This window comes from Buceros rhinoceros, unplaced genomic scaffold, assembly GCF_000710305.1.
Source record: "Buceros rhinoceros silvestris isolate BGI_N320 unplaced genomic scaffold, ASM71030v1 scaffold14510, whole genome shotgun sequence".
NCBI classification, from domain to species: Eukaryota; Metazoa; Chordata; class Aves; order Bucerotiformes; family Bucerotidae; genus Buceros; species Buceros rhinoceros.
The window spans coordinates 16,129-25,399 of record NW_010389122.1 but is presented as its reverse complement, the minus strand read 5'-3'; positions in this window follow the sequence as shown (position 1 = coordinate 25,399).

Here is a 9,271-nt window from a genome sequence, read left to right as displayed (position 1 = left end):
AGACACAGCAGGGAAGACTTAAAATTTCCCCGACCAGTTAAGCTAAGAAATAAAACCACAGACTTTTTAACTGATAGAACAACTCTTTTATTAACTCGAGTAATAACTTTGGGAACGCACATGATCATCACATCCACAGTGATTGTGGAAATAACAGTAAATGGCTGTTATAAACAAAATCCAACCAATGATCAGGCCAACTGCTGTAACACTGAGTAGTATCACTCGCATGTGGTCCATCCTGGCCACGTTAAAGTCACAGACTGAAAGAAAAAAAAAAAAGGGTGTCTTGGTCCTATATGAACTGGCTGTAAAGGTTGAAAGAAGTTTTTGGGATTAACGGTACTAACCTTGATGGCTGTCCCAGATAACAGCGCGGTTTGCTAGCTTCTTCAGCATGGTGCTTTGAAATAGGTTGTTGCTTCTTGTGCACCACTACGGCACAGAAACAGAGAAAATAGAAAAGACAAACTGCAGAGAGAGCAAGAAATAAGGAGGTTTTATTTCCCCTCCTTTTGCAGCACTGGGCTCTGTTAAATTTTAGGAGGCTTCTTTAAAAGCAAGAGGCCAAGTAAATGACCTGGAGGGTCAAAATATTTCTAAGAAAAAGGGGGTTGGGGCAAAAAGTGGATATTTGATGCATGACTTGGAGGTAGCTGCTTCTGCTGACCCTCCTGAGGGTCCTGCCCTCCTGCTTGGAGGGCAGGATAATGGGACCTGCCTCAGTCTGGACCTGGTCTGAACTGGTGTGTTCCAAGTCACAGCAAATCGGGCAGGGGCTCCACATGAGAAGGGCTGGCGAGTGGAATCGAGGTCTGTTTCGCTGGGGAAGAACGTTGTCTGTCATGCACACAATTTGATTTTCTTATCAGGGCAGCCCTCTCTCGTTCCAAACAGCTGTAGGCTTGGAATGCAGCCCGACAGCCAGCGGGTTGTCACAGGAAAACCTTCTCAGCGGGGTGATGGTGACTCCGCTGGGCACTTCTGTGCGTCTGGATCTACAACAGTATCGTGTGGCTTGTTTGCGTAGGAGATGCAGAAAGATCCCAAGAAATTCCTAAAGGAAAATCAGCAGCTTTCAGAGTCAGCAAGGGAATTCCCTTTGGGAATCAGCAACTAATATATGGCAGCTACAAATCTTTAGCTCTGATTTGTATGGTAAATCTCCCGGCATTTGTCTTGTGGCAGTGTTGGACTTCCCTGTCCCCTCTCCTACCTGATCTGTCCGCCTTTCTGTCTCTTGCTCCTTTGTCTGGGTGACTTACGGGCCTTATCTCCATGGTACCTTGCACTCGCAGCTTCTCTAGAAATAAAACTCTCGGTGTCAGTGTTGGGTGATGGTGTGCGAACAGCTGCGCTGGCTACACCAGTCTTTGAACACCGACTAATTGGAAGAAGTCCTTTTGTATTCAGAGTAACCTCTTCACATCCAGCCTGCTCAGTGAGCTGGTAGTCAACCCCTGGCTCTGCTTGTGCTTCCTCTCATTCTGCTTTCTCGAGGATGCTCAGCCTGAATAGATGAATTTATTTGCAGCTTCCCATAGGAATCTAAATGCTGTTGAGCCTGTGTTGTTGCAGATGTAAAAATGCGATGTGATTTGAGCATCTGCTTGGAGAGGAGTGGCTGAAACTGATAATTGACCATGAAAGATCTCTGCCAGCTGACCAGTTGTTAGCACTCACACTTCATTATTGCTCTTTATCCAACAGTACATAGAATCCAGCCTTTTGGTGAGATCCTCCTCGGCAGTTGTGGTCGGCTCTGTGTCACTGTCACAGAGCTCATGAGGGTTTCGTACTGGTGACTCTCAGTGCTCTGCTGCTGGTTCTGGTCCTCAGCGGTGTTCGGAGCGGGACAGGCCTTTTTTTAAATGGCAGAGAGCTTCAGAGAAAATGCATTTCCCTCTCTAAACATAACCTCCTCTGGTTCCCACCCAGACATCTGTGCTTCAGGGGATGGGCTTTCCCAGGCTGTTAACACTGCCATGGTGCAGATGGGGTAATGCTCCAGCACCTGCCTGCCCATCTCCTCAGGTTGTCTGGAGCGTTATGTTACAGACTCACGGACTGCAGGTACCTGCGGAGCTGAGCCAGCCCCTGCTTGACCTCCAACCACTGCTTTCTCCGAGTGCTTCTGCTAGCAGAACTCCACCAGGTCTCCTTGAGGCTCCATTTGTTTGGTAGACGTTTATGATGCTTTGCAATTTTATCAGCTTTCTTGCAGCCTGGGAGAAACCTGATAAAATATTTTCTTGGATCCCTCTTGTATCAAAGGGAGAGGAGGAGGGAGTATCCTCAAAGAGCCACAGACCATCTGGTCTTAGTGTAATAACAAAGATCGGTGTCTTTAAAAAATAGGTGATGAAAAGGGAGAAGAGTATAAGGGAACACTGGGAGAGACAAATCTGTGAATCAGAACTGAGCGCTGTGCTGGCAGACTGCCCTGGAGGAGTCGGATTGGTTGGTTGGTACTGAGCTGGCTGGGGAAAAAACTTTAATCTTGGAACATTTCTTACCTGACCAAGCTCACCGTGCTCGAACGGGAAGCATGCAGGGCAGGGACGGGAGGAAATGAAATCTGCCTACAAACCTTAACTTGGAAGAAGGATGAGAGGTGGGCTGGGGAGTAGGGGAGGGGGCAGGAACTGATGCAGCAGGCTGCAGGGAGGCTTGTGGTCTCAGTTCTTGTGAAAGATAGGAGATGGATTGTGCCTGAGGAGAAAGAAATCAGAGTGGTTTCAGTTGTGTTCCCTAGTTTGGTCTATCTGGGGTGTCGTCATCCCCTCTCCTCGTGTGTAATGGCTGTAAGGGCTCTTACTGGGAGCCCTGGGTTAGATGGTCGGGTGCGGCACTCAGGTAACAGCCATCTCCAACCCCCACACCGGGTCAGTCTGCTCCTGCGACTTTGCCTCCTGTAGAGGAGTTCAGACCTGTTCCTGGGGTGGAGCACTCCTGAGTGGTGGTGGTGTCTTCCCCCAGGTGCCGGGGTGCCGGGTGCACCCCTGACAGCAGGAGGTGACCCCGGTTTCTGTGAGCCATCAGGATGGCCAAGGGAGGGGGACTCCAAGGAAGGGAGGCTGAGAAAGTATGAGGAGCTGTGATCTCTCCCAGTCACACACCTCTTGCATCAGCTCACTGCAGGCGGCGGGACCTCCCGTGTGACAGAGAGAGGGTTTTGCGGTCTGGGAGTACCTCCCTCCTCCCTACACAATGCAGCCCGAAAACATGGAGATTTTTCAAGAAAATTCTGAAATCTTTTCTAGAAGTCTCTCTTTTTCTGACCAGAAATTATTCCTTTGGGTAAATAAAAGCTGGTACTGAAGTTTATGAAGGAGACCGGATTTGCTCAGGAGACACGATGTTCCCTGGAAAGGGACCATGATTCACGTTAATCCTGGTGCAGTGGCAGGATGGCAAAAGCCTTGAGTTTCCCCTGGGCGAGGGCACGCGCTGTTCCGTACCCAGAGCACCTTCTCCAACCCAGCTGCTGTTTCCACAGGAGTGACCCCCGTGGTGGGTCGTGCTCCATCAGATGGGTCTGCGGTTAATAAACGGGCTGTCCTGAGTTATGCTGATGCCTCTGCACAAATGAGAAGGAAAATAATCAGAGTTGGCTGCTTTCAAGATGCAAAAGGGATGAAGCAGCCTCTAATGATGTGGAAAAGCTTTGTAATGCTCTGAGGCCTGGCGATAACCAAGCTCATTGAAATGTGATTTGTTTTTCAATCCTGCTCCTATAAGACTGCCTAAAGTTTGTGGGGTTTTGTCTTGTTATTTCAGAACATGCTCAGAGGTAGCAAATGAGAGTGTTTAACGTGTGTGCGGCACTTAGCAAGGGAAATTTGCTTCTTGTTCAAACGGCTGGCTTGTCAAGCCTGGGCCAGGGAGAAGGAGCTGTGTGCGGAGGGTGGGAGCAGCCTTTACTCTTCCGTGGTGTTACTGCCCAAGGTGCTGCCTTGGAGAGGGATTTCCTTCTTAAAACCCCCTGACAAGAAAATTAAGTGCTAGCTGCAAGCCCCAAGGAATGGGGAGGGGTTTTCAGAGAAGATGCTGTTCAGCCTCTCATAAATACGCTTCTCCTGTGTTTGTTTTAACTGTTTTATTTATTTTTGCAGAAATTACCCAAGGTCCAACAAGAAACGTACCCGAGGCTCACACAGCAGGTGAGCATGAACTTGGCCAAACACCACCATTCCTGGAGCAATCCTGAGCACTTCCAGCCCGGCGCTGGCACAGCCGCTTCGAGCGTTCGATTCCGCTGCCGAGGGCCTGCGCTGGCGCTGGTTCTGCAGGTGGAGTGGCTCTTCCTCACCTGGGCTGGAGTTCAGATGGGGGTTGTTCTGGGTTTCTGGTTTGTATTTGGAGAAGTTGCTTTGTGCACTGTTTTTAACAAGGCCAGTGGAAGCTTCTAGGTTTTAGAAACGTCTGGAACTGGTTTTAAAATGCATGTTAAGTGTGATCTGTTTTGTGTAGGTAACTGCTGTGCTGTCCGTGAGCTGACCACCACCTCCTCGCAGGGCAGGTAGCGGATGTGGCTGGTGCTGCAGCACTGCCTGTCGGTGTGAGGATGTCCCACTGCAGACACCAACTGGGAAATGCGCTTGGAGGCGGAAAAACTTTTCTGTAAAGCTTGATCCAAAACCTTGGCATTAAATCTCCCATGGTGACTGGGCTCCCTTTGAGTAACAGTGTGACAACAGCTTGTGGCTGCTGCCCCCCTCCCGTCGACAATGACAAAGTTGTGTCGGTTTACTGGAAACGCAGGAGCAGATGTTGATTTACTCAGTTTGGCTTGTCTTGTCTTGTTCTGTTCTGCCTATCCTCAAAAATTTTGCCTTTTTGTATTGTTTTCCCTTGTTTTATTTGTAATTTCTCTGGTAAAAAAGTTTCCTGATGTTTGCACTTGGTTTATAAAGGTTTCGCTCCTGTTGGCCGGGGTTCTCTTTACTGCGTGATGGTGAGGAACTCCCCTTTCACTCCTGCTCTCTGCTCTGCCCACAAGAGCGTGACCTGCTGCTTGTTGGAGCCCCGCAGTCCTACAGCAGCTCCGGGTCTCTGCTGCCTCCAGCTCCTTCCCTGATGGAGCAGAGCGTGGTGTTGTGACGGAGGAGCTGTGAAACAGAGACGGGCTGATCTGCTGCAAAACGCCCTTCCCAGGGGTGCTGGCAGCCCCTGTGAACCCTTTAGGAGGATTTCAGGAGCAAATTAAGTTTATTCGTGGAGAAAATGGTACTAAATTTTTATTATAGTGATTTGAATATTTTGGTGATGCTTTTGGCTACTGTGATTTTAAAGAAATAAAGTTTAGGTACAGTACCAATGTTTTTCAGAGTTGTGCTTCATAGGTTTTATGATTTTGCCCTTCTGTAGCACCTTCCAGATCTGGAGCGGGACAGGAGGATGCGGCTTTAAAAAGCAAGCAAAGTTTGTGGCTGTCCTAGATGTGCAGTGACTGAGGCACAGAGAATCACAGTCATTTGTCCGAGGGAAGAGCAGCGAAGCTCAGAACAGAGCCTGGGGCTGGCTGATTGCACTAACTCCTAGATAATGCTGCCTCCGTTAATGGAGTCACCCAGACACGGCGGTTCCGTGGGGCTCAGGAGGTCTGTTTTATTCCGGGCGGGTTGTGCAGGCTGGGTGGTGCGAGCCCAGCCTCAGGGCTGTGCGTCTGTCACTGCCCCTCTCCAGTCAGCGGCGTGTTCTCGGCGCCAGCATGGCCTCTCTCGTGACGGTACCGCTGCAGGTGTTGCTCGCAGAGAGCCTTGCGCAGAACGAGGAGGTGACATCCCGTGGCAGCCATCGGCTGGGGAGTAGGGGGGTAATTGCACATGGCAGCTGTTGGCTTTGAACCAGTGAATCGCCACATGAAGCTGAAGGGGTGTATCTGATGCTGGACTGTCACAGCCCGGCTCTTTGCGGGCCTGGTGGCAGCTGCTCCAGTGACACAGTGCTGGGAGAGACATAGTGCCCTGTCTGGGCAGCGATCGATGGTGGTGGCTGCTCAGCACTGACACAACAGAGGGGACCATGGCAGCAGGACAACCACGGGTGACCTTCTCCCTGCGCTCTGCTGCCGAGCAGGCGCCTTCTGTGCGTCCGGTGATTTCCCTGCTGGCTGGCTCGGTTTTGTTACAGATGTCTGGATGGGATTATCAAGTGAACAGAGCAGTCGGGTGTTATTTGTATTAGCCTGCTTTCAAAGCAGGCGTTCTGCTGCCAGCTCATCCGTGCTGAGGAAAGGAAATCGCTCTGGAGAGGCGGCACCTTTCCACGACGGCAAGACGATGGTGGTGGTACGTGTGTGGTGCCTAAGCCCAGTACCCCTGTGCTGGAGGAGCTCAGCAGGAGTGGAGCCGCCTCCTGAGTGCATGGGGTTTGAGGTCTTTGTGAGTGGCGATCTCACAGGTGAACGAACGCTGCCACGGAGCAGCTCTGCTTTCTTCATTCTGAATCACAGGCGTGATTCCTGTGCGCTGAGTGGTGGAGGTGCTGCATGGGGAGGGAGGGATGGTCCATTAATCCTTCATGGAGGGACATACTGTGTGTTGGCTGCTAGAGCATAGCCAAGGGCTCTGTTTATGGTTTTTGCTCTAGTATAATCCAGAAACGTCAGATAAAACTGGAAGAGGCTGTTTTGTGCAAGCCCTGTGTGAGCTCTGTGATGAAATGTCTTACAATTAAAAATTTAATAACGCTCGTCCATGTATCGCAGTCTAACCACAGCTAGAAAACAACGAGCCTGAAATTAAATTACTGTGTGGGTTTTTTTTCCTTCTGTCCCCTCCAAAGCTCACCAACTCTTCCCTGCTTTTGTGCTGGAAGATAATTCTAAATGGGAGGAAGAAATTACGTCCTGAAACGTGAAGTGGAAGCTGATAATATTCTCCCTTTGGTCTGAGGGGATGTCTGGTGCTATGCTGGTCACAGAACAAGTCTGGATGGTATAAATAGGTTATATTTAGCAGTTGGTGGCACTGAGTGGGTTTTTTCGTCAGTTAAAAAGGACAGCGATGTGCTGTGAAGTGTCAAACGGCATGGTAGGGCTGTGCTGTTATTGCCGCTCAGCGACTCCACATCCACCATGTTCAGATCACAAGAGAAAAAATGGCTTTTCTGGCTGCCAACTTTGCTGCTGCCATCTGGGATCTAAAATTCAAGCTGTGTCTTCCCTGGCTCCATCGCTAATAATAAAGATTCTTCATTTGGAGCTTACTTGACAAAATTGATGCTGCTGCATGAGCCGAAAGAGAATCCAGCTCGCGTTCCTCGAAACGTGTGGGCTAAAGCACTGAGTAGGAACATAATGATTTTAATCTATAAGGTTGTCAGACCGTTTAATAGACACCAGCTTCGTGGAGGGAACAGGAGATATTTTAGCATAACAAACTTGTCGATATTTTTTAACAAAGGGTAGGAAGCTGCTTGAATTTGGTCAGTGAGGCTCTTGCTTCCAGACCAGCCACTAATAGCTCATTACAGGTCATTAGGAAGCTTTTCTGGAAATTACATTTGGTCTAACGTGGCATAATCTTCACCCCTCTCCTTGGGAAGGGAAGTCTGACTCCTCGGTCAATGAATTGCCATATTTTTATCAGCAAAATGGCTGTGCCGCTGTGACACACGCCTTGGAGTGATGTCACCTGTCATGTCTTTGGCAAACCCTGGCATTAGCCGCCTGTTCCTCCCCACTTCCATCTCCTCCAGAAAGCTGTCGCCAGCTGAGATTATACTAACACGTTCTGTCGTGTGGGTGTTTCCCCCTCTGATGCTATTGAACTGTCAGGGACTGAAATGTTCTCGCTTTCCTCGGCGGAGACAGCGAGCAGAGCTTGTTGTACAGCGAGAGGGCGGTGAGGAGAACGTGGCGCGGGGTGTTGTGAAGTGGAAGGACACGCTGCGCAGGATTGTTTGCTCCACACCACCTCCCGCGGCTCCCGCTTACCGCACTCGTGGGGGAGGAATATATTGGCTAAATTGTGCTTGTAGGCATAATATCACAGTGCTTGAAAGGATGGAGTGAGCGGTGCTGCACTTGCAGCGTGCGCCGCGTGCATCGGCAGAGGGCTCTGTGTTCAGCCCCTTCGTCTCTGCTCTCTTGGTTCTTGGAAATCAATGGGATGAATCCCCAGGGGCCGCCTGGCGTCGGCAGAGCTGGTGAAGGGCTGCCCTCGAGATCGAACTGGGTTTTTGCAGGGCTCCCTGGGATGTCTGTCAGGCCAACCCGCTCTCACTTGCTGCTGCTGGTGTCTGCTGAAACCTCCCTTCCCCAGCTCCTGCTTCCACCAGTCCGTCGGCAGCACCACGTGGGAAATGGGGGTGGCCTTTAGGGGGTGGTTTTCTGTGGCCCAACATGACTTTCTTGGGTTGTTTTTCTTGATCTCTTCCCTTTATTGACTGTAAAACACCTCAGGAGGATCTTTTGGCAACTGTTGAGAAGAACGAGGCGTCTCTTCTAAAGACAGGCTTAGGCTTGACCTCCTGCAGTCCCAGAGCCTTCCTGGTGTCTGACCCCCAGAGGTTAAGGTGGAAGCTGATACCGAAAAAGAGGCTAAAGCCTCGAAGTTTATCACCCTCAGAAAAGTCAGATCTTAAGTTCCTTTCTTCTTCTCTAAGGGGAAACAGCTTTTCCTAACGCCTGGACTTACGACATCAATTCAGAGCTGCTGAAACAATTTCCTTTAAGAGAATCACTTGAATCGGGCAGCTCGTAGCAATCCGGTGAGCTGAGCAGCTGCCAGGCTGCATTTGTTTCCTCTTGCTAATGGCATCCCGCCCTTTCTTTGAAAGCCTGCGGTTACGGAATGTAGCGATAACCCTTCTTCCTCCTGCCACAGCCCTCACTCTGCGTGAACGCTAATGCTTGACGTTCTAATTCTTTTCTACCGACCAAGAAGCGAGCACATCTCTGCTGGGACAGAAATAGTTTAAACCTGTTGTTAGGGGACAACAGCAGTGACCGTAAAAGAGGGAGTATGGTCTGAATTCCCAGGGACAACTGTCTTTAAACCCAGCCACGCAAGCCCCAGGCCCGGGGGGGAATGCCCGGGCTGAATTTCCTCGCCAGCAGCTCGTCGGAGGGCCGCTGGCCTGGCTGGCTGCTCTGGGATTACCAGGGAGCATCTCCCTTATCGCTTCACACATGCTGTACCATCTGTCCTAAATCTCCCCTGACAAGGGTGCAGATTCCAAGTGACTTTTCTTTAGCAGGAGATACCAGCCACGTCAGGAGGATCTCGCTAGGTGTGGCTGGGGGGTATTTTTGTTGCAGGGG